Genomic DNA, 25,725 nt, shown 5'->3' on the forward strand with positions numbered 1-25,725 from the left:
ACAAATTACCACCTGTCAGTCACTTTTTTCACAGGACTCTTGCATGAATAGGCAGAGTGATCCGTGTCATTATAATGGCGTCGACAAACTTGGTTGGTAAAAAATGTGCACAATCAAAGAAAGGAGTCTGGATGCAGACCTGGTGCAGTGCAATCTGAGTTGCATCTAATGCTTCTTAATGCGCTCACCTTACCCCACTCTTAACCCTACCCGTCACAGTGGCGTCACCCACTACATTGAGTGCATTGTGTCTAACATTTCATCATCCAGATACTATTGCAACCATCATTAACCAACCAACAGTATCTGATGTGTTCACTAAAATGACTAAGTACAAGCGTGAAAGCAAAAGATTGAAGTAATGTACTGACGCTGTAACATGATAGATTCAAAAGAGAGAAGAGTCATTAGATAGAGACACGATTAATTAAATATTATGTTTAACAACTATATTGAGATGCGATCCAGCAGTACATCCTTGATAAACTGTCTGACATGCACTGCTCTCTGTACTTTTGTGCTCAAAGCACCCGCTGACTGCTGGGGCTCAGACGCATGCATACATTGTACAGCATACTGTAGCACAGTGTTTCGTGTGTGTGTTTGCGTGGTCACGTGATGTGCTTTTTCAGTGGTATAGTGTGGAAGGAGGGCTATTCAGAAATGCAAGTATTCAGAAAACGGCAGTGGGCAAGTGGATTGTTTTCGTTCTAAAATGCCATTTTAAAATTAAGACATATAAGTGGAAACAGGGTCATGCACATTTTTCACGAGAGGGTTGCTGCTGCGATGGGGGCAGGGTGGAGGATCGCGATGCCGGCTCAGCATCGTGATGTCTATCGGCTCAACCCAAGTTGTCATCATATTTGTATTTAAAATTACACACTTGAGCAAATTACACTTAATAACAAATGTCATAAGCATGCATAAAATCTCATTCACGTCACCCCCTTGCAGTAAAGTGTTACCCTTATTTTTTTTACCTTCCTATTTCCCCTTTTTTATAATCATTCTCAAAGAAGTGCCTTTATATTAAAAGAAAACAACAGACATAGCAGTAAGTATTTGCTGATAAGAATTATTTAATATAGTTTTATATATTGGCTGATGTTATATTCAGTCCATATCATGTTTAGAAATTACAAATTTGTGCAAAAAAATAAATAAATAATTAAATAAATAAATAAACACCCTCAACATCCATCTTTACCTCTTTGTTTTCCACCCTGGTCATGTTTTTTTTTTTTCACCATTATGCAAGTAATCAAGTCAGCAATCAATAATGTGCCTGAGACTGACCGCAGCATATTTCTCAAAGCCTGTCATGCCTTTTAATAGAAATGCATCTCCTTCCAACATCACAAGCATGTAAAGTACCACAAAAAAAAAAAAAAAAAAAGGAATGAACCACATCAGTTCTCATTTTAAAAGCAGATATTGAAAGGCCTCGCAGGCAAAATGCACATATTTTTGGGCAGGCTCACTGTCTAAAAAGATACACGTCTCTTTCCCTGGTCAGCTGACATGAACTCAAGAGGATGAGAGATAAGAGGAGACATCAGAGAAACAGGAGGAGGCGGTAAATGGCGCGTTTCCACAGGACTGATGCTCTGTTTCACTCTCTCTCTCTCTCTCTCTCTCTCTCTCTCTCTCTCTCTCTCTCTCTCTCGCAGCACAGGTCATTGTTTCGGCTTCTGCAGTAATTATGTTGACATTTACATCAAGGCCCAGACGGACCCGGCCAAGCGCTCTCTTCATGGTAGCAGACGCACTTCACAAAAAATACCCATTCAGATTGCACTGGTCTCGTCTATGGGACTTGTGTTTTATTGACTGAGTCATTGCCCCAACCTTGTTTGGCCTGTTTGCTTTCACATAACGCCACTAATACAACACAAAATCCTCATTAGAGATACAGGTCAGTCAAAATTCATTAGAGTTCTGCCTTTTTACTCATCCATTACAATTCCAAATGAACATGCTCATGTTACATGAGAAAAGCTGAAGCAGAAATGACTTAAAAGCACCATAAAAGTAGAAGATATGACAAGTAGACTCTATGCATATACACATATTTTATGTGAACAAAAAAAAAATAGCCTGATATTTAAGTTGTTATTCAAGTAGTAGGAGCAAAAATGATTTAAAAGCACCCTAAAAGCAGAACAAATAGAGTGTTTTAGTGACTGCTCAATGTTTCAACAGTGCTGGTTCCGGAAACAGTTTCTATATATTTTTTGCCTTTGATTAAATGTTATAACCAATTAACCAAAAAGTCCAGCTACAAGGAGAATGACATTACAAACTACAAGGAGAATAGCATTACAAACTTTAATTTAAAGAAAAAAAAAGTGGAGAAAGTAATGGGGCTTAATATGACTCTATCATAAACCTGGCGCAAAAAGGCGCAACATGTGTTTGGTGCAATTTGTAGCTATTTTCAGACCAGCGCAACAGTTTCACGTTTTGCGCCACATTGTTTAAATAGCAAATCATTTGCTCCACTTTGTGGACTCATGGGTGTGCTTGTCTAAAAAGGAGGAGTGTTAAGGCACATTGTTTTTTTTTTCAGTTTATTTATAACAGTTTGCATTTGTATAATGTTATTATTATTAGTAGAATTGTTTTATTATATGCAGAGTGGCGTCTGAAATTTTCATCCAACATTTGCATTTTTATCAAGCTGTTGTGATTAGTTTCAGTAATTAATACTCTTAGTGCAAATAATTTAGAAAGAAAATACATTTTTACTGCCTTTAAAGTGAAACAAATAAACGGAAACATGGGAGGCTGAAAAAAAATGCAAATTTTAGAGGAAAATTTCAGAAGGCACTTAGACATTTTTGCATCTGAACTCTTCATATGCATATTTATATTTAACCACATACACTGACTCTGCACATTTGACCGTTTGCTTGCCTTTATTTTCTAAAATGTAAACTTATTGTACAGTATGCTATGCTTTTATGATGGCCATTATTGATTATTAAAACTGATATTCAGCAAAGGAGAGGGTATGTTTTATTTATTTATTTTTTTTATTTTTCACTAAGAAATGAAAGGGGGCCTTTCTGTTATAGGCTCCGTTTTGTTATAAATATACATACAGTGAAGATGACAATCATATAAATATGCAGCTACACGACATCTCAACATTGTTGGTGTCTGTTAAGTTATTGATATCAAAATAAAAATTGACAGTTCCTCTTATCATGTTTTCATTCTATTGTTAGGACAGTGAAACAGCATAGCCAGGGGGATATGAATGAGGTTATAAAGTACACGGTTCCCTTTGAAGATTTACCCGACGTGTCCTCTGGAGTTTGTTTTCCATATTAAACTTGCAAAGTCTGAACTCAATACTTAATATATTAAGTAATAAAGCTGCTTAATATTGAGGAAAAAGCCCTGATTAGGTAGTTCAAATGTCTTCGGCTATGGTTTTGTTTTCAGATGTCTCCATTTTCCCTAATCCCCAATTACATGGAGCAGCTGTGTTTTAAAAGTAAAAAGGCTTTTTAAGTGTTTTCTAAAAGCTCTGTTTTTGGTGCTCGAAAACTCTGGAGTAGTGTGGACAGAAGGTGCAACCGTAGCAAAACTTATTTGTGTTAAAACAAAAAACGTACTAGTGTAAATGAGGCCTCACTCTTGCCTTTCTGGCTTCAGGCTCTGTTCAGGCTCTGTCCGATCTGTCTCACCCACAGGCATAAATCCCGTGGGGGACAGGGGGGACATGTCCTCCTCCCATTTGTGTCCCCTTAAAAAAAATACTCAAAATAAATTTTATATTTATTATCCCCCCCACTTTTAAATCAGATTTACGCAAATGGTCTCACCCATAGTCTCTTTTTCTCCCTCACTCTGCATGTTGTAATTAAATGTGTTGTCTATACCTTTTTTCACACAGAACAAGTTACTTGAGGCTCAAAGATAAAACAACAGGTTGCATTAATCTGTTAATGTAGTAAGATTAATTATTCTTCTAGGCCATGAAATTACTTGTTCTTTGAATTAATAGACAAATCAATTGTAGGCTCCAGCAGACAAGCAGTTCAATTAAATCCAATTTTAATTTGGCTACCATTAACAATAAAGTCCACCCAAATATTCCTAATTAAATAATAACTTGTTATTATTAATCACTAATATTCATAATTTGATGTGCTCAATCCTCTACACCTGCATAAAAGGATTGTTGGTTTGGTGTGCTCTTAACATGCATCACAGAGTGTTATTGGTTTTCATGTAGACAGAGATTAAAAAAAAAAGAAAGCAGGAAAAACTGTTTATAAAAATACCCATGTACGTGTCCTGAAAGCATAAAAAAACTGTAGAAAAGAAGAACAATGACAACAGTGAAGTTAATGACACCCAACCTGTTCCTGTCTGCAATGCTTTGTGAAAGCAATTTTGGGCAGATATCACTTCCAGAGACTCTGCGTCAGAGTATCCTTGAGTGAGTTGAAACAGACAGGCCCTAATGTATTCTGACGTGGATTAGCCACACTCGCACCGCCGTTATTTCCCGGCTCCTCTTAAATAATGGAGACGAACAAGCGTAGGAAAGGAAATATAAACAGACAAATTGACTTCTAAATTATATTTCTGCCCCACTGCCTTGAGAAACTCTCTGCTTTGGTGTAACCAGTTTTCACTGCCTGAGAACAAATTTCATAACCATGACTAACGCCGTACAGCAGTCGTCTCGTTCGCTCGCCCGATTCCAGGCTCTGCGTGAGGTGCCATGAAGGATTTATGAAACGATTATGAAAAGATTGTGTTTCTGAGGAAAACTGCTTAACAATTCTGCCGAGTGTGTTTTCAGCAGGTATACTGCATGGGAAAAGCAGACAGCAGATTTTCTTTTTATGCATGTAATGACACTGTTGCTCGTGGTGAACGTAAACTGAATTACCATCGCAGATCTCTTCATCTTAACCCAAATTGTGGTGTGCAAAATTTATTGACTGTGAAACTAATAATCCAAACTCAATGACAGAAATGATTGAATAACAAGAGAAATACAAATCAGTGTATCGTCGCCTAAGATTTACAAGGTCCTATCTGTGTTCTAAAGGATTTTGAAATATTGAGCTTCAACATTTTTTTGCATTCAGTATACTGTAGCAAACAATATGTGTGTAACAGTTCTCTTTTATACATTAACATGACAGAGACCCTAGATGTACTCTGAATGTAAATTATCAAAATGCTCTCAAATTTGCAAATTAGGATAATAAACAAATGCAGATTGTACCTTCTAATTGTAAGACATGATTTTTTGCTTTGAATTATAAGGTTCTATCTGGCAGATCATTAATTGAAGCATTACTTTTCAAGAAATACAACCAGCCTACTTATTATTTTAACAAAAATGATGTTGTAACAATGTTAGTGTTTGAGAAGGTTACATTTTTGCTTTGTATGCTTTCCTTTTTTGAATGTTATCTCTCTATTTAATGGGCATTATCAGTGGTTATCAGCTGATAGAAAAGGGTCAGTAGGGGCCTTCCGTGCCTACTGGTAGACTCGGAAGGCTGTTATCATCCAACCACATGGTTAATCAGTTACACTAATAGAGAAGACTCCAGATCCAGATCTGTTTTACATTACTGTGACGGTTGGGTTTAAGGTTGGGGTAGGGGTAGACGTTAAATATGTAATACGTAAAATACAATTAATAAGAAATTTAATACATAATTTATATAATTCTTGTTAACTTCCGGACACAGTCGTATCTGATCTATAGCTGATAAACAATGTGAATGGATGATAACAGCCTTCTGAGACTAGAGTGGGCACAGAAGGCCCCTACTAGCCTATTTCTATGAGCTGATAACCACTGATGACGCCCATTTTATTAAGTGATAACATTCTAATCGGCTGTTTCTATAACATTTATTCAATATTTTAGAATAAATATTATTTCCTTGATCAAAGGAAGCATACAAAACTGTGATGAATATTTTGTCCTGTGCAGATGTTAATTTTATGTAATTAATATGGTAATAATTATTGTTGTAATTAAGAAACAAAACGAAATCAAAACAAATGGAAAAAAAAAAATCTTTGAAAAAATCTAAAGTTTATAGCTTAGACTGCTGTACTTGACAAGATCGTCTATAAAATAGTCGACTGCGAAGTTTCTTATCATTTTTGACTGGCATGGGATTATTTAGTTAATTCTGTTTGATTCATAATAGTTGTCCAAAAAATAATCATTAACACTTTATAATAACTATACTATGAATCTTTTATTAAGCATTAGCGTATTCATAATGTTTATCAATTCATAATTTGTTAAGCATTAACTCTACATTAATAAATGTTAGTAAGCAGTTTATAACTGCAGTTACAAATGCTCTATTCTTGACTAATAAGCACTTTTATAATGTGCTTTAATAAATGTATTTTCATATTTTTTTAGAGATTTATTTTTCTTTACAAATTTAAGTATTGCTTTATTTACAAAACAGTTAAGAGTAGTCGACAATTATTAAGATCATTCAGAATAAGTAAATAATTAATAAAATATTCAAATCAATTTTTATATATCAACAATGGTTACTATGTATGTTAATAAATGCTTTATTAACGTTTGTGACTTAATCTAAAGTGAGGACTATTTATGCTTTGTAAATCCCTTATAAATGACAATTAAAGGCTTAATATTAAATGAACAAATTACATTTTGCAATCCCATTTCAAATAAAACTACTGTAAACACTGTAAAAATTAAAATAATAAATAAATAAATAATAAATAAATAAATAAATAAATAAATAAATAAATAAATAAATAAATAAATAAATAAATAAATAAAGGCATAATTTATTTTCAATTAAACAGCTTTTTCTCTTAATTGGAATACAAACATATTTAGAATATCTTTGAAGCCTGAACAACGTTGACTTAATATTTAATAAAATAATTAAATAATTCTGTCATTTAAAATAATTAATTAAAACAACGTGGAAATGAGCTATTAATGCTAAACAATGATTAATGTACATTTTCTGAAGGAAACATCACTGAATCGACAGGCCTTAAATCACTCATGGTAAATCTACTATACATATATCTAACCAACTAAATAAATAAAAGAAAGTTGCGGAAACTTTGTGGCACTTACGTATGCTTAGCTATGATTACCCCATCAGTCTTTTGCTGTTGTTCTTTCGTTCCATTTTCACGTTCTCCATTTGTCACCTTTAATGTTTACCTCAGCGCTCAGGCTAACATTCATTAGCTGCGGTGTTAAAAAATGACTTTTAAAGCGAGTAATGCGCAGTCTATATTAGTTAATGCCACGGGGACAGATGCTTCATAGTCATAATTCAGGCATTCTTTCGAAGAGTCCCATTGGTATTGTGTTGCTTAATATGAACTGAAAGGTGTAGAATGAAGATTAATGACGTCCTTTTCCCTGAACTGCAGCTCTACACGAACAGGAGTTAAAGGCGACTGACCGCGGCTTCATGCTTTACGTATTTGTTATGAGGTGGAAGTTGTAGATGTCAGAATAATGTGATCTCCTTGACCTCGGTGAGCTTGAGAACTTGAAAAGTCCAGATGAGTGTTTGATCCAAGACTACGGGGACTGATTACTAAAACAGTACTTCTTGCTTCACAGACATTTTTCCTTTCATTAGTTTTAAATGTCTCCTATTAAAAGTACTTTAATTTTCTGTGGAGGTCACCTACACTGGGTTCACATCCATACAAGGTCAAAAAGGACACTGTAATTGCAATAACCTGGACTGCATCATTACTTATTTTACAAGTGTTTACAAGTGTCAACTTATTTTACTTAGTTTACAAATTAGTTTGTTGAATGAATTTGGTCTCTCTAAGCTTCTCCTTTTCTCTGCTCTGATTGGTCAAATGATTCATTCTTTTGTAATTGGCAAAAAAAAGCAAATAAATAAATAAAAAAATTATATATATATATATATATATATATATATATATATATATATATATATATATATATATATATATATATATATATATATATATATGAGATTTTATTATATTGAAACTATGATATTATTATTATTATTATTATTATTATTATTATTATTACAGATATATTGTAGTTGCTGTTTTTATAATATTAATAAAATAATAACAATAATAAGATTATTAATATAAAAAATATTTATAGCATTTGTTATTATTATTATTATTATTATTATTAATATTATTATTATAATTATTATTATTATTATTATTATTATTATGAGTATTCACAACAATTTTTATTGTTACAACTTTATAATTAGTATATAAAATAATAATAATAATAATAATAATAATAATAATAACAACAACAACAACAACAACAACAACAACAACAATTACATATTTTATTGCTATTATTATTATTATTATTCACAACAATTTTTACAACTTATAGTAACAATTACTATTATTACAACTATTTAATTAGTACATTGATATCATTATTATCATTATTATTAGTAATGTTACAATTATTATTATTATTATTATTAATATTATCATTAATTTCTTTATGTTTTATTATTATTAGTATTATTATTATTTTATTATATTTTTGACAATTATTTTGCAACTATAACAAGAACAACAGCAACAATTACCATTATTGCAACTTTATTATTAGTATATAAAATATTAATAATAATAATAATAATAATAATAATAATAATAATAATAACTATTATTATTACAACAAAACAACTATTATTATTATTATTATTATTATTATTATTATTATTATTATTATCGTTGTTGTTGTTGTTATAAATAGTTCATTATTATTAATATTATTATTATTATTATTATTAAACAAACAACTATCACATTACTACTTTAAGTATTATTTTGTACCATCTTGATGTCTGGATTCCAGTTCACATTTTTGTAAATCATAAATCTCTGCATGATTTTTCCACTGGGGAAAAGAGTTGGTGTGTGGGTTTTGTTATAAAGTTATAACCAATAAAAAGAGTATGCAGTGAACAAAAGTCTCCTCTAATTATCCTCTACACGGCCCTCTTCACATCCATTAAAAGAGCCAACAGCCACATCTATGTTTGACTTTGCAGCAGTAATAATGTAGAGGTAATGTAAGTAATAATGCAACAGTCAAACAAACTAGCTTCAGGTTTCAGTTGGTAAAGCCACTCAAACGGTCCGACTCAGAGTAAAATGACAAGATGCCTCTTCAAAACTGCACTCAGTGTGAAGTGATTCTCTGCATAATGATTGCAAGCTCTTCGCTAATATAAGCATCTCATAAAAAAAAGAGAAAATCACAGTGTGCAGGTAGTCAGACAGCCATGCTAAGTTGCTAAAGGTGCTAACGGCTCTATTTGCCCTAAAGGAGCTGATCTGTTTCACACAAGCGGGACAGAAGTAATGAACCAAAAGAGAGACCATGTGTGAGAGCTGCTAATTTCATGACCTGCCAAAGATGACGTCAACAGCCTGTTTGCCACAATGTTTTGCTTCGAGGGTAATTATGGTGCAAAAGTTTCACCATGCAATCACATCGTAAACGTGTGAGCATACTACCGGCTTACTTTGCCACCGTCTCAGTGTTAACAAATCAACACATAACATGTCAGTCTTTGGGTAAGATGACACATCAATGAGCATGTGACTATATTTTGATGCGACTACACTTTATACATGAAGAAGTAATTGAATAAATGAATAAATATAATATAATATAATATAATATAATATAATATAATATAATATAATATAATATAATATAATATAATATAATATAATATAATTTTAATGCACTATGTGAAGGCGAAGACCACACAATACACGCAGCGAAGATAATTAGTTTTATTTCCTATCAGCTTTTAAGCCCTCACACTTTATTCTGTTTCATTTTAACATGCGTTTTTTATACAATCCATTTAACAAATAATTTTGAACTTCTAAAGTAAATAAATTGTGTATTTAGACCTCTTTCAAATCAAATTATTAGGCTAAGCAAACTGAGATAATGAAATTGATTAACAAAAAAAAAAAAAAAGTGATCGCTACTTTAATTAGAATAGCTTTACGATTATTAAAAACACATTAAACTATATACGTGAAATATAACGTTCACAAAGCTGTAGTAGGTAATCTTATGAAACAACAATTCAAGGGCACATCAGATGCATTTTGAAGAGAAAGCAGCCAAAGCCTATTTCATTTATATATATATATATATATATATATATATATATATATATATATATATATATATATATATACACATACATATATATATATATATATATATATATATATATATATATATATATATATATATATATATATATACACATACATATATATATATACACACATATACATATATACATATACATATCGGGAAAGGTAAGAGAACCTTCTGCCTTATTTATCTTCTTTAAAACAAAAGCATTAGTCAAGCATGTGGAATTGGTGTAATATTACATTAGTTACAGTTATAAATTAATCATGAAACTTATCTCTGCAATCTGCCAAAAAATACACCATTGAGAACTAACAATATGTTTAAATATCTAAAGACTGGCCATTAGATACACCAAAGATTAATTATATATCACGTTTATACAATAGAGATGCAAAAGATTAGATTCAGCGGCAGGTCCTAAGATGGTCTGGCCGATATAAAGCTTCGCTCAGGGTGGGGGTGGGGGGTGGTAGGTTGTGTAGCTATACGCAAAGCTGCTGCTGACTGCCTGGAGCTTCCAACATTTTTAAAGACATGCTATCCTTATACATAAACTGCAGAACTGACTTTAAAATAACTATAATCTCACTTAAAAAAACTCTTTAAACTGACATAATGAGTATTTAACTAATTTTGCGAATTTCTCGTCCACCATTTAAAGACAATGAAAGAAAGAATAATATAATATAATATAATATAATATAATATAATATAATATAATATAATATAATATAATATAATTGTCATGTTTACCAGTGAACAAACCACCAGATGTCGCTGGTAAACCCTCACTCATGAAACTACAAATCTGCCAGTTAATGGACTTCAACTTCATACATGCTCTTCACCCACACACCTGCTCACTCATCTAGCTTGATTACATTTGCACACCTGAGGACTTTCAGTGACTGATTAACACACACTATTTAAGCCACACATTCACCCCTTCAGTTTGCCGAGTCTTGTTCACTGTATAGTAGCATTACAACGCGTTTTCCTTGTCTTGTTTTCCTGTTTTGAACCTAGCCTTGTTTATTTAGTTATCCTTGTCTGCCGCCTGCCTTTCGACCTTTTGATTGTTAAACTGACTACGATTCTGGATTGTCCTCACATACCTGTTTGCTCCCGTATGGACCACTGCTTGCCTGACTGTGAATAAACCTGCATATTGGATCCTACCTTCTGTTGTGGTGTTACTCCCCGGCGTTACAATAATATAATATAATATAATATAATATATAAAGTAAGGGATAAAGTACATCTAGCTGGTTGTTTGGTCAGAGGTGATGATCAGGGTTATTATTGTACATTCCTACAGGGTAATTATGTTCAAACGTATTATGTGTTATAATAAATGTAATTTAATTTAATACAAAATTGCATGGGTGTTTGTTTACATGGTGAAAATAAAAATGACGAAAGTATTTTTTAACAAGGTTCATGCTCTAAATTATCAAGAATCTCAAACACTAATTGCTTTACCCTTTTATTTCAATCAATCAATTAAACGTTAAAACTCAGAGTAATGTATTTTGTTAGATAATTTAACGTTGAATATAATAAAAACCTTTAATCTGACTGATTTCTCCTCTATCTTTAGAGACCTCAAAAAACAATCAAAGGCATGCTATTCACACACACACACACACACACACACACACACACACACACACACACACACACACACACACACACACACACACACAAACACACACACACAAACACACACACAAAAATACATATTAAGCTCCTCTAATAAATTAATTATATCGTTCTATAATAAATTTATAAGTAAATCACGGATGTATCAGAGAGAAAATGTACTTCAATGAACCATGAGACAGCAAAACATTAATCTGCTGATGCAATGACTTTAAAAATCACAGAATGTGACTTTTTCCTTTCCATACACGTTAAATACACAATTTTGTCCTTCAGTTTCCTTTTCACTGTTACTATATTGTGTTATGAAGTTATAGAAATTAGTATAAAAAAAAAGAAAGAAAAAAGAAACTATACAGTTAACAGAAGTGTCATCTTGATAAACTACCTGACAAAATTATTGTCATTGTTCCCAGTTGTAAGAGCAACAAATAATAATTTGACTTCTAGTTGATCATTTGGAAAAGTGGCAGAAGGTAGATTTTCCTGAAGAATCATCTGTTGAACTGCATCCCAATCATCACAAATACTGCAGAAGACCTATTGGAAACCGCATGATTATCAAGAAATTATCAAGCTTGGTGAAGGAAAATAATGATTTGGGATTACATTTAGTATGGGGGAGGGGGGGGTTGGGAGTGAGGCAGTGCACAGAAGGTAGTGCTGTCGCCTCACAGCAGTCACACAGTCGCTGGTTCGAACCTCGGCTCAGTTGGCGTTTTTGTGTGGAGTTTGCATGTTCTCCCTGTCTTCGCGTGGGTTCCCTCCGGGTGCTCCAGTTTCTTCCACAGTCCAAAGACATGTGGTACAGGTAAATTGGGTAGGCTAAATTGTCCGTAGTGTATGAGTGTGTGTGTGTGAGTGTGTGGATGTTTCCCAGAGATGGGTTGCGGCTGGAAGGGCATCCGCTGCGTAAAAACTTGCTGGATAAGTTGGCAGTTCATTCCACTGTGGCGACCCCGGATTTATAAAGGGACTAAGCCGACAAGAAAATGAATGAATGATTGAATTTTTTTTTCCCACAGCACCATGACTTTATATTCTATTCTGTGCATTTTTTTCTGTTAAGTGACAAGATTTTTGTCTAAGCAAAGTCAGACCTTGCTGTCCTAATTAAAAATAAAAATAAAAAATCAAGGCATGATCATATTTAATTCAAGTAAAATAAGCATAATCTAAAGGCCTTTGTCTTTCATATAAGCCACTTCTGATAGCAAATGATCAACTAACAATCAAGTTATTATTTGTTGATCCTAAAACTTGGATAGGTGACAAGTCTTTTGTCAAAAAAATTAATATTTTTTGGATTTATTATAATTTTTTTTTTTTTTTTTTTTTAGGTAAGTGGTTGCAAACAATTTATCTGGGCTAAAATGCAAATAAGTAAATAAATAAATACATTGTAAATGTAATGCTTTTTTTCAGTGTACAGTATACCGTATGAATTTGATTTATTAAATGGGTGTATACAGTACTCTTAATATCAATTAAACCAAAACAAAGCCAATAAAATCGAATCTCTGCTTGAACTTGAAGTCATTAAGTAATAATACCGTAAACTGGCACATATTTAGTGAGTAAAACCACTCAATCAGTCAGACTTAGAATAAAACAGAGTGAGATTCCACCTCACATCTGCACTCAGTGTAAAGTCTCATCAAATATACAGTTAAATTCAATATTATAAGCCGTCCTGTGATTTTTTTTTCTTTTTCAAATATTGCCCTAATGATGTTTAACAGCAAGAAATATTCCACAGTATTTTCTATAATATTTTTCTTAAGTCTTATAGAATAAAAGCAGTTCTTCAATAAAAAAAAAAAAAACATATTAAAGTCAATATTAAAAGACCATTTAAGCAATATTTATGATGATTGTCTACAGAACAAACGAGTTCTATAAAGGTTTGCCTTACTGCCCTAACTTGCCTAATTCAGCGGTTACCGACAGGGGGATGACAGCCCTCAAAGGAGCCTTAGTGAGCTCTGTGGGGGGCCACGTCATATTTATTTTATTTTTCATTTTTTTGCAGTGGACAATTAGGTAAACTATCATGTTGCCTTAGGTTATTTCATCCTCTGGCTGTCCAATAAATAAATAAATAAATAAATAATTTGTAATCCATCCAAAAAAAAATAAATAAATAAATAAATAACACTTGACTGATTTGCCTTCAGCAGCTAATAGTAAGCAAATTGGACCCAGGTGAGGAAGCTCCAAACATTTTGGGTCGCAATGCTAGCAATACTGGAAACAGGAAATACCAAGATAGAAACCTGAACTACAGTTTTATTTCATTTTCACGAAGCAGAGTCCCAGACCAAGCCACAGTGCATTTTCTGCAGCAAAGTTCTTGCCAACGAATGCATGAGACCATCCAAATTAAAAGGACATTTGCAGATGACTTATCTAAAATACCGCGACTAATCCAGAGCCATTTTTGACTGCAAGGAGCAAAATCTATTTTTTTTTTTTTTTAGTGGCCAACTGATGATTTTCTGTTATATTTTACATTTATTTGTCCATAAACATAACTAGATATAGTCATAAACATCCCGTTCGTATAAAGACATTTTTTGTTATCCTTACTGCAAACTTATACGAGCGATAATATCATTAAATGTGGAGGGGGTCTTACAATAGTTTCCGGGAAAAAGGGGGTCTAAAAAAGATTGAGAACCAATACTAGTATCTTGAAAAATCTCTAGTAAAATATAATCTACTGTCATTGTGACAAAGATAGAAAACTTTATCAGTTATTAGAAATGAGTTATTAAAACTATTATGTTTAGAAATGTGTTGAAAACATCTTTCAGTTGAACAGAAAATGGGGGGAAATATATTCAGGAGGGCTGATAATTCTGACTTCAACTGCAACACTATTCAAGCAGAAACTGATCTTACCATAATGAACTTTGATGTGAATCGCAGCTTTATTACTGAGAAAATGAACTTCGCTGAACCATGACACAGCGAATCAAGAGTCTGGTGACGTAACGACCTTTAATCACAGCGTTTCTCTCTTCTACCTTTCCATACCCATTATATACCTCCACCCTTTTTGTCCTACACGTTCCTCTCTCTTTGCCATGTCATGGCTGACTCATCTCATTATCCATCTCAGCGCGTCCCCTCGCCACCTCAAGTCAGGTGCCGGTGCGTTTGGCCACGTCGCTAACGCTGCCAATATGACACCCAGTGAGAGGCTGCGATATATATAGCGGGCCTCCAGTGAGATTCACATGGGCTTCAGTCCGGCCCTCTCCGCCCCCGAGATCTGTTCTATTGATCTACGTAAATGAGGCATCTGTCTCCAGCTCAAAATAGCCTTTCGAAATTACACCCATCCCAAACAGGCCTCTCCGTCAATGTCAGGTCACACCGGTGCTTGTCGGCAAACTGTCAAAGAGATGTGCTTTGTTTAATCGAGGTGTTGGTGACACGCAAAGGTGTTGTTTTTCTTAGTTCAATAAAGTATTGATAACATTATCAAAATAATATTGACTCCAGATTTCCTCTAAGAAACGGCACATTCAGTCAAAAGTCACATAGAGACATGTGACATGACAACCAGAAAAAGTTGGGACAGTATGGAAAACACAAACAAATAAAGAAAGTTATGATTTTAAAATTTACTTTGACTTGTATTTGATTGCAGAAAATTTGAACACAACATATTTATATTTTGTCTGGTCAACTTCATTTCATTTATAAATATACACCGTTTCCTGTCATTCAGACCTGCAACACATTGCAAAAAAAAAGTTGAGACAGGAGCAATTTAGGGCTTGTAATCAGGGAAACTGGTTAAATAATGATGTGATTTGAAACAGGTGATAGTATTTATGATGAAGTACGAAAATAGCATCCAATAAAGGTCTTGTCCTTTTGGAGCAAAGAAGGGCAGAGAATTGCCAGTTTGCCAACAAATACATGGTACAATTATTGAAATGTTTAAAAACAATGTTCCTCAATGAAAAAGAGGAAGACATTTGGATATTTCACCTTCAACAGTGGAAAACATAATTAAAAGTTTCAATGAATCTGGAGAAATTTCAGTGCGTAAATAACAAGGTTGCAAGCCTAACCTTATTTATTTATTTATTTATTTTTATTCCCAAGGTTTCTATGATCCTGGACCAGGCCATATCCTGAGCCGCTGCTGTAGTGGTTATGGAGGACTGGAGAGCATGAGACTGATCCTTGTAAGACCCACAATGAGCATGTACAGCAGCCGGTGACCTCTCCCACCTGCAGCTTCTTCAAGATGGATGTCCAGCGCTCTCCAGCCTCCGGCGCCTAGACTGCAGCTCTGCACAAGACGTTTGGCCATACGAGAAATGGTCGTGCCCAACTGAACCTGGTTTCTCTCAAGGTTTTTTAATTTTTCACTTTCGCCAATTGGTGAAGTTTTTTTCCTCGCCGCTGTTGCCACTGCCTTGCATGGTTCGGGACCCGTAGAGCTGCGCATCGATTGATTTGCTCTTTAGTGTTTGAACTCTGAAAATAAAACCACACTGAACTGAACTAAATTGCAACACTGAAAACTGGACTGATGCTGTTTTAATTTACTATAATCTTCTATGTGAAGCTGCTTTGTCAATCTACATAGTAAAAGCGCTATAGAAATAAAGATGAATTGAATTGAACTACCATGACAACCGATCCCTCAGGTGGCACTGGAACAAGTATCGTCATTTATCTATAAGCAATATCACCACATGGGCTCAGGACTACTTTGGCAAAACATGGTCAAATACTACAGTACATACTGTAGTTACATCCCCAAATGCCAGTCAAAACTGTACTGTGCCAAAAAGAAGCCCTGTGTTAACTGTGTCTAGAAATGCTGTCAACTTATCTGGGCTTGAAGGCATCTGGGATGGACCATTACACAGTGAAAACATGTACTGTGGTCAGATGAATCAGTATATCTTTTTTTTTTTTTGGAGAAATGAATGCAGTGTCCAAAAAACGTCTGTGTGAAAGGGGTAAAAGTCACATAGAGACATGTGACCTAGTACATTTTTTTCTTTCACAAATTCTGCTTAATTTTTTAAGTGTTTGATAATATCAAAAAACTTGATTTATGTCTATTTAATGAATTTTATGTCTATTTAATCTCTATTTAAAATTTATTTTTGGTCTGCTCTATATACTATTGTATTAAACAGTTATGTCATATCAAAATAAGAGTGTGGCAATACCCAACATCTCTAAGAAAAAAATACATTAAAAAGTGTAAAAAAATGTGAGGTGTGCTCAACTTTCTCTTCTTAAGAACATACTATTCCTTTTTAGTTTGAGATGCAGTGTTCGTCACGAGTCCTCAAAGGTAAGGTCAGTCAGTTCAGCACAATATATAGACACAGATTTATGACTAGAACCCATCAGAAGCTCTTTTGGTAGATATCATATACAGGTCACTAAACAGACGTGCACGGTGAAATATTACATTATTATGCTGAAAAAGCAGGTCATTCTTGTCTCAAATATACGTCTAAACATGGACAGGACAACAGCAGGTAGACAGAACCAAAACAGACCGACAAATATGTATGTGTTGGAAAAAAGTGATATCCATAAAGAGAGACAGACAACTTAAAACAAAAAAAAAATGAAAAGTAATTTAGTTTAAAGTACACATTAAAAACTGCAGGGTTCCACACAAATCCTACAATTTGTCCCAACACAAATCGATTAACTTATTATAATTTTTTTGCAAATTTAAGTGGATTTGTTTTACCAAAAGCTTTAAGAATTTTATTGATTTAGCTCATTTTAAATCAATAGTTTGAACAAGTAGTTTTTTATTGTTTACTGAGGCCTAAGCAAACCTAAACTATAAAAATAATGCAACAAATATTTTGTTGGGGGGTGGGGGGGGGGGGGGGGTTATAGGGGGGTTGGGGGGTCCAGACTACAAAACTAAATTTTGAACAATTTAGAGAATCAGTTTTGCTATAGTTTTTTTTTGTACTGAAGCAATTATGTATATAATATAATATAATATAATATAATATAATATAATATAATATAATATAATATAATATAATATAATATAATATAACATAATATAATATAATATAATATAATATAATATAATATAATATAGGGCGACGCAGTGGCGCAGTAGGTAGTGCTGTTGCATAACAGCAAAAAAGGTCGCTGATTCGAGCTTCGGTTGGGTGAATTGGCGTTTCTGTGTGGAGTTTGCATGCTCTCTTTGCATTCGCGTGGGTTTCCTCTGGGTGCTCCGGTTTCCCCCAAAGTCCAAAGACATGCGGTACAGGTGAATTAGGTAGGCTAAATTTTGCATAGTGTATGAGTGTGGATGGATACGTGTGGATGTTTCCCAGGAAGGGCATCCACTATTACAGTGGAAACATGTTCTGTCGTCAGATGAAACAGTATGTTAGGTATTTTTGGGGAGGAAATGGATGCATGGAAAGACGTGGCCACGGCCCTGGGTACAGATGAAAAGTAAAAGTTAAAACGACAAGTTGGCGGTTCATTCTGCTGTGGCAACGCCTTATGAATAAAGTGACTAAGCTGAAAAAAAATTAAATGAATGAATGAATAAATGAATGAAAGAGATAAGTAAATAGCTAGTATAGAGTGAAAGAAGCGTAACTCTACCCCTAAACCCAACCTTCACCGGAAACCTGTGGCAAATTTTGAATGTAAACATTTTTCCTTTTTATTTTAAGCATAGACACATGGCATTATACAAATGTATTTCCACATAAATCACATAAACAATCACATACACACACAGCCATCGTTGACAGTATGCTAGTTGAGTAAGAGATACAGCTCAATGTATTGTTCCTGTTGGTATTATTATTATTAATATTATGATTATATTTATTACAACTATTACTACAGTCCTGAGTGTATTATATAGTCCTCTAGTGCATTCTTTTTCTTTCTCTCTGTGACAACTTAATTAGCACAAGGCCCTAGGAAAATAACGCAACACACACAAAGAGAGAGAGAGAGAGAGAGAGAGAGAGAGAGAGAGAGAAAGAGACCGATGATGTGTGTAAATGCACTTGATCTTCTCCCATAAGGTGTCCAGTGTGGAAGTGCTGAGTTCCAGTATGTCCACTATAAATGCGACCACTTCAGTTCATGATTCTGGGCTGTTCAGTTTATGTTTGGCTGCTGAATGGGTTTCTGCGGGTTGCCAGTGTGTGCGGATGTATAGCAAACAAGACTGTACTGAAATACATGATTCCATGGTGAGCTTCATCCAACACAGTGCCATTAATCAAAAATAGACATCCATTATGGTGTCATTCACAGCAAGTCATCCGCCATATGTGTTGTTCTGCGTAGGCATGAGTTACAGCATTGGGATCTACTGGAGCACTGGGGAATTGCGATAAACAAAGCTAGCAGACTACTTTAAGTCACGGCTAAACGAGGACTGTCAATTCTACATGAAATTATTAAAGAAAGAGAAAATGACATCAATATAATATTAGTCATCAACCGGTAAGATTTGTAACAAGGATATTCTAACTTCCGAGCAATTACATTTTCACTAAGACCAGCTATTTAAATGACTAGTTTAAAATTATGTAAATAATACAATAATAAGAATATAAAAATAAGTACATGACATTTATCTGGAATTGTGTCTATACATGCATACATAAAAGTAATAACATAAAGCAAAATATATATATATATATATATATATATATATATATATATATATATATATATATATATATATATATATATATATATATATATATATATATATATATATATATATATATGTATGTACAGTTAGGTCCATAAATTTTAGGAGATTGACACAATTCTAACAATTTTGGCTCTATACACCAACACAAGATGTGCTTTAACTGCAGACTGTTTTGCAGGCTGCTTTAATTTGAGAGTATTTACATCCAAATCAGGTGAACGGTGTAGGAATAACAATAGTTTGCATATGTGCCTCCCACTTGTTAAGGGTCCAAAAGTAATGGAACAATTGGCTTCTAATCTGTTCCATGACCAGGCGTGTGTTATTCCCTCATTATCCCAATTACAATGAGCAGATAAAAGGTCAAGAGGTCTAGAGTTCATTTCAGGCATTTGCATTTGCATTTATAATCTGTTACTGTCAAATCTCAAGATGAGATCTAAAGAGCTGTCACTATCAGACAAGCAAGCCATCATTAGGCTAAAAAAAAAAAAAAACATCAGAGAGATAGTAAAAACATTAGGCGTGGCCAAAACAGCGGTTTGGAACATTCTTAAAAAGAAAGAACGCAACAGTGAACTCAAGAAACACAAAAAGATCCGGAGGACCATAGAAAACACCTGTGGTGGATGACCATAGAATTATTTCCCTGGTGAAGAAAACACCCTTCACAACAGTTAGACAGGTCAAAAACACTCTCCTGGAGGTAGGTGTAAGTTTGTCAAAGTCAACAATCAAGAGAAAACTACGCCAGAGGGAATACAGTGGGTTTATCACAAGATTTAAACCATTGGTGAGCCTCAAAAACCACCGTGCTGGTACAACATCATATGGGCAAATGAGATCAAAATCAACATTTACCAGAGGGATGGGAAGAAAGTGGAATGTTAGGCAATGGCCAAGTCAATTACCTGACCTGAATCCGATTGAGCATGCATTTCACTTGTTGTAGACAAAACTAAAGGGAAAATGCCCAAAGAACAAGCAGGAACTGAAGACAGTTGCATTAGAAAACTGCCAGAGCACCACCTGGAATGAAACCCAGCGTCTGGTGATGTCTACACTGTAAAAAATTTCCAGGTTTTCACAACAAGTTACTGTAATTTTTCACAGTAAATTACATTAGTATCCCTTCACAGTATTTAACTGAAAAATTCACAGTAATATGTTGTATTCATAATTTTATTGTGAAATAACGGCAGGTAGCATGATTACAGCCAATTACTGTGAAAAGGGCTATATCTTTTGCACGTTAGTTATAGAAATTCAAACCTTTTTTTAACTCAACGTAGAAATTAATACAAATGAACTTTTAACAGATAATAACAGAATGTTTTTAGCCCCCAAAACGATTTGGTTACCAACATCTTTTTGGTTGTACTGCACCTTTATTTAATTTTATACAGTTAACATAGAATAGGAAAGAATATTTAATGAACAACTGTGTGCTTAGCCAAAACATAATAAACTGGAATAAAAAGTAATTAATTAATGAAACCAAAGACTGTTAAACAGCCAACAATTATTTCAATGTCAGGGTAAATGTCTGCTTTAGACGGTTTCATGAGTATTGGGCACCTGTCATCGCCTGGAGGTCACTAATCTCAGAATTAAATATATATATAAATTATTATTATTTTTTATCTATATAAATAAACCACAGATTAGAGTTTTAAACAACTACATTCTAGCATGAAAAACAGTTAAAACTTCATTTTCGGACGCATATAGAGCCATCGAAGACGGGGCAATTGTCCCAATGTCTAGCCTGAAGACAGGCGCCTCTCGGCGGATACATGAGTAATGAGCGCCGTTACCGCCTGGAGGTCATAGATCTCCGCTACCGGCAAAACACACTTAAAATTACACACAATCTTTACTAACAATCCACAGATTTGAGTTTTGAAGAACTACATTCTCGCATGAAAAAGTGTTAAAACTTTATTTCATTACATATTACAAGCACTATTTATAATATTATGTGCCTTCTCATCCACCATTACAGCTTGATGCAGCTTGGTGCGAAATGAATCCTGGGAGGAAAAAATAATAATTCTCAATACACTCAAACCGAACTTTATTCTTATTGTTGAAGTCAGAGATATGTAATATTTTGAATGGCGAAGAAAATAATTAACTTCATATTTCAATCAATATATTACTTTTGCACTGCTTCGGTTCAGGACTCGTGTGACATTGAATCAGATTCAGATATTTTATCAGACGTGTTCATGAGCTCATAGTCATCAACAAGCAATTCGTGTACAAGCAGTACACGAACCAAGCAATATGATGAAATATTAATGAATTATATGTTTGCGTCTTACAATATTATACAAAACGGAATCGTTTTCAGGCGAATTCGACTCTTTACTGTTCACTTAAAGGAGCCGAATTCGACTCTTTACTGTTCACTTAAAAGAGCCGATTCATTGAACAGAACTGACTCGACTCGAACGCAAACAAGCGCCATCACGACAACGCCTGCGTCGTCTCTTCACCCAACGGATTCATCCTCGGTAAGTGTTTAAATATGACTTTTGTCCGTTAAATGATTGTTGTATGTGTATTTCTGTATAGGGCATGTCATTTAACAGGAATTTACCGAGTACTTTAGTTGTACTCGCACGTACAGGGTTTAAGCGCGCCTTTTTTTAAAACAAGAAATTAACGACGCCAGATGGTGATTGTAGTGTTTTCTGAGGTAACTTGTTATTAGCATAACGTTAACGTTAGTTCCTGAAAAAAAAAGGAAATTTTCTTTAATTAACTTCTTGTTAACTGCATTTTCTGTTTCAGTACAAGACTGAAGTAAAGGTGAAATGACTAAAGTTAAGGTAAGCTCTGACCTTCACTTAAGTTAACGTTACGGTTACGTTAGTCACCATCATGTACGTTAATTTTGTTCACTGTAACGTTAACGTTAAGTTAGTTAAATAAACTAAACTCATTATGAAACACGTCTTAACTGTTTTATTAAATGAGGCTTATAATACAATTCAGTTGTATTCTTTTAAACTAACACTAACACAGTACATATTGTATATTTCTCACTGGTGTTAATGCATTGCTAACATTTACTAATGAGAACTAATTGTTTATGTCACTAACTGTAGATTTTATTTTTTGGTGTTCAGGTGTACCTGATAATAGCTGAAGTGTGAGGTGAGTAAATTCTGAGCACACAAATATAACCTAAATTCATTAACACAATCTAAACCTATATATATATATATATGGGTATGTGTGTGTGTGTTAGGTTGAGTCTTATTCTACTCTTATTATATTCATATTTTTTTTGCAGCCACAGCCATTGATGTTGAAACACTGATGCTACCAATCACCCCTCGCTTGATTATTAAAGGTAATGTTGATGCCTTCCTCATTTTTATTAGATTTTTAAATGTCAGGTTTTTCACAGATTTGTTGTGAGCAGTTTCTTGTACACACTCTTTTTCTTCTTCCAGAAGTTCCACCAGTACCTCCAGTAGTAGTAAATATTAGACAAAGATTTTTTTAAACTATAGTTTTTATTTTTATTAGCAATTTTACTGGGCATGTGTGTTTGTTTGCTTGGTTTTTAATAGGCAGAGCATGGAATGTCAACTTTGTTTCTACAAACAAATTTAATTATTCACAAACATCTCTAATTTAGTCCTTCTTTCCCCCTTTTAGTCTTATTCCTTGGAGGGTCGAGTGGTCATGGGACCTCACCTGGGTTTCACAACTGACTTTGGATCTGGTCTGAAACTGAAGTATGCTGAAGATGCCTTTTGCACTCTGGTATTTAAGGTAATGTCTACAATAAATATTGTAACTGAGGGCTTGTTTTGGGGGGTTAACCAAGGAATGTATAGGAACACAAGTCATGACTCCCCTTGTCCCCTTGTTATAAAGGGCCGTGTTGCAGACACAATTTGTTTGTCTGTGCTGGAGACCAAAGGGGAAGCTGTCTTTAAAAGGATGGGGCTCTTATACCATATGTGAAGTTACCTATTCAGGTGAGTGGATTACATGCAAGTCATTGCAAATGCATAAATAGTGGGAAATTTTTACTGGGCAGCACAAATTAAGTGAAACTCAAAAAACGTTGAAAAATATTTGGAATATTTGCAAAAAACTTGATTGAAATGAATACAACACAAGTGCTGTATCACTTCAATCAAGTTTTTTTTGCAAAATTTTCCTAATATTTAAATCATGAAAAATTAGCTTGATGCAAGAAACATCTTGCTAGTATTCAAGAGCAAGTACTGTGATGCATGTGTTAACTTTGCAATAAGTGTGAACCCAGCATTAGATTATAGTCTGTAATCAGAAGGTGTAAATCAAATCAACTGTTTTAAAATGCTCTGCCTAGGTCATTAAAACCACTATTTGTTGTTGGACTGTTCTTGATTGTGTGTTTGTGATGGAAATGTTTTTCAGATGTTTTTGTTTAAATGATTGCAGTTTGACTGAGCTACAGTATTGTCAGCATGTTCAAACTGAGCTAACAGTAATTTTGCTCTCTAGTGCAGCAGGAGTGTCCCAGTAGTGTTGTATGAAGCTAACTGTTTGTCTGCCCTTTTGCTTATAGGTGCTTTTTGGGCACCAGTTTGGAGATGGAAGACAGACGAAGTCAAAGAAGCAGAGAAGACACATCAACCAGCAAGTGTGTAAAATTATCAGGAAAATAATTGACCTTGAATGGACGACTGCCTAATTTAGCAAGAAGTTTTTTCTCTCTCTCTCATGTGTATATATATATATATATATATATATATATATATATATATATATATATATATATATATATATATATATATATATATATATATATATATATATATATATAATGAGAGAGAGAGAGAGCGCACTCTGAAGCACTGCTTTTTATATGTATGCTACATATGATGTCAGATTTTTTTATTAATATGTTCTTATAGTATTTTTTGAGGCTTCACCTTCACCTTTTGAAAGTTTTCTAAAATGTTTACACAGATGTCATAAAGCTGTAAAATAAATCTGTAAAATGTATGTGTGTTTGTTTTTATTTTGATTTTAGAGTCTTCTCAGATCACCCAAAAATGAAGATTCTGTCGTCATTTACGCATCCTCAGGTTGTTTGGACACAAAGAGGAATATTTGATATTTTTATTTCTGTGTTTAACAAAAAAAATCATTTTTAACAGAGCTGGAATAACCTGAGGGTGAGTAAATTAAGACAGAATTTAAATATGCTTTGAAATTTTACAGCACCAAACTGTTAAATTACAGTAATCCAGGATATAATTGTAACTTTACAGTTAAATCAGGTATTTAAACTGCAACCTACTGCTAAATCACAGTAATCGTTTTGCAAATTCACAGTAAAATATAGTTAATTCTACAAGATAATACTGTGAAATCACAGTAACGGACTTTATTATCTACTGTAAAGTTACAATATATGGTTGTAATTTCACAATAATTTAATGTGACAAAACCACAGTAAATTACTGTGAACTACCTCACAATAATTTACTGTGAATTTACATACAGTAATTTACTGTGAAAGTAATGCAATTATTAGCCAGTAATTTACTGTGAATTTAAGGTCAAATTTTTTACAGTGTATGCATTGCAGACTTCAGGCTTTAATTGACTGCAAAGGATTTGCAACCAAGTAATAAAATGTGAAAGTTTGATTTAAAATTATTATTCTGTTCAATTACTTTTGGCCCCATAACAAATGGGAGGCAAATATGCCGACTGTTGTAATTCCTACGTCGTTCACCTGATTTGGATGTAAATACCCAAATTAAAGCTGGCAGTCTGCAGTTAAAGCAAATCTTGTTTGTTTCATTTCAAATCCGTTGTGTTGATGTATAGAATTAAAAATGTAAAATGGTGTCGATGTTCAATATGTATGGACCTAACTGTGTATAGTGTATAATTGTGGTATGCTTGCTCTTAGATATGTTTAATATTTAAAGTCAATTGCAAGCTCTATTCTGCACACATGCACACACCATCTTAACATATTACATTACATAAAATAAAATAAAAATATTACTGAATTTACATACAGGTGTGAGGGATTGTTTTAAAACACCTTTTTTTCTTTCAGAAATTACATTTATTTATTACAGCT

The 25,725-nt window shown here is 33.6% G+C and overlaps 2 long non-coding RNA genes across 9 annotated transcripts in view; one reads left to right on the forward strand and one right to left on the reverse strand.

The window, feature by feature from the left end:
* Positions 1–25,725, reverse strand: part of LOC141376640 (uncharacterized) — a 124,735-nt gene that overhangs the window by 88,411 nt on the left and 10,599 nt on the right. The window lies entirely within an intron of this gene.
* Positions 22,055–24,353, forward strand: LOC141376705 (uncharacterized). 8 transcript variants are annotated; one of them, XR_012387443.1, is made up of 7 exons: positions 22,055–22,129; positions 22,410–22,447; positions 22,748–22,775; positions 22,921–22,974; positions 23,078–23,402; positions 23,508–23,611; positions 24,190–24,352. It is a non-coding gene; the product is annotated as an uncharacterized lncRNA (long non-coding RNA). The 8 variants fall into 8 exon arrangements; XR_012387439.1 differs by having other exon boundaries at positions 22,915–22,974; positions 24,190–24,351; XR_012387442.1 differs by having other exon boundaries at positions 23,286–23,402; positions 24,190–24,347.

Source organism: Danio rerio, chromosome 11 (genome assembly GCF_049306965.1).
Source record: "Danio rerio strain Tuebingen ecotype United States chromosome 11, GRCz12tu, whole genome shotgun sequence".
NCBI lineage: Eukaryota > Metazoa > Chordata > Actinopteri > Cypriniformes > Danionidae > Danio > Danio rerio.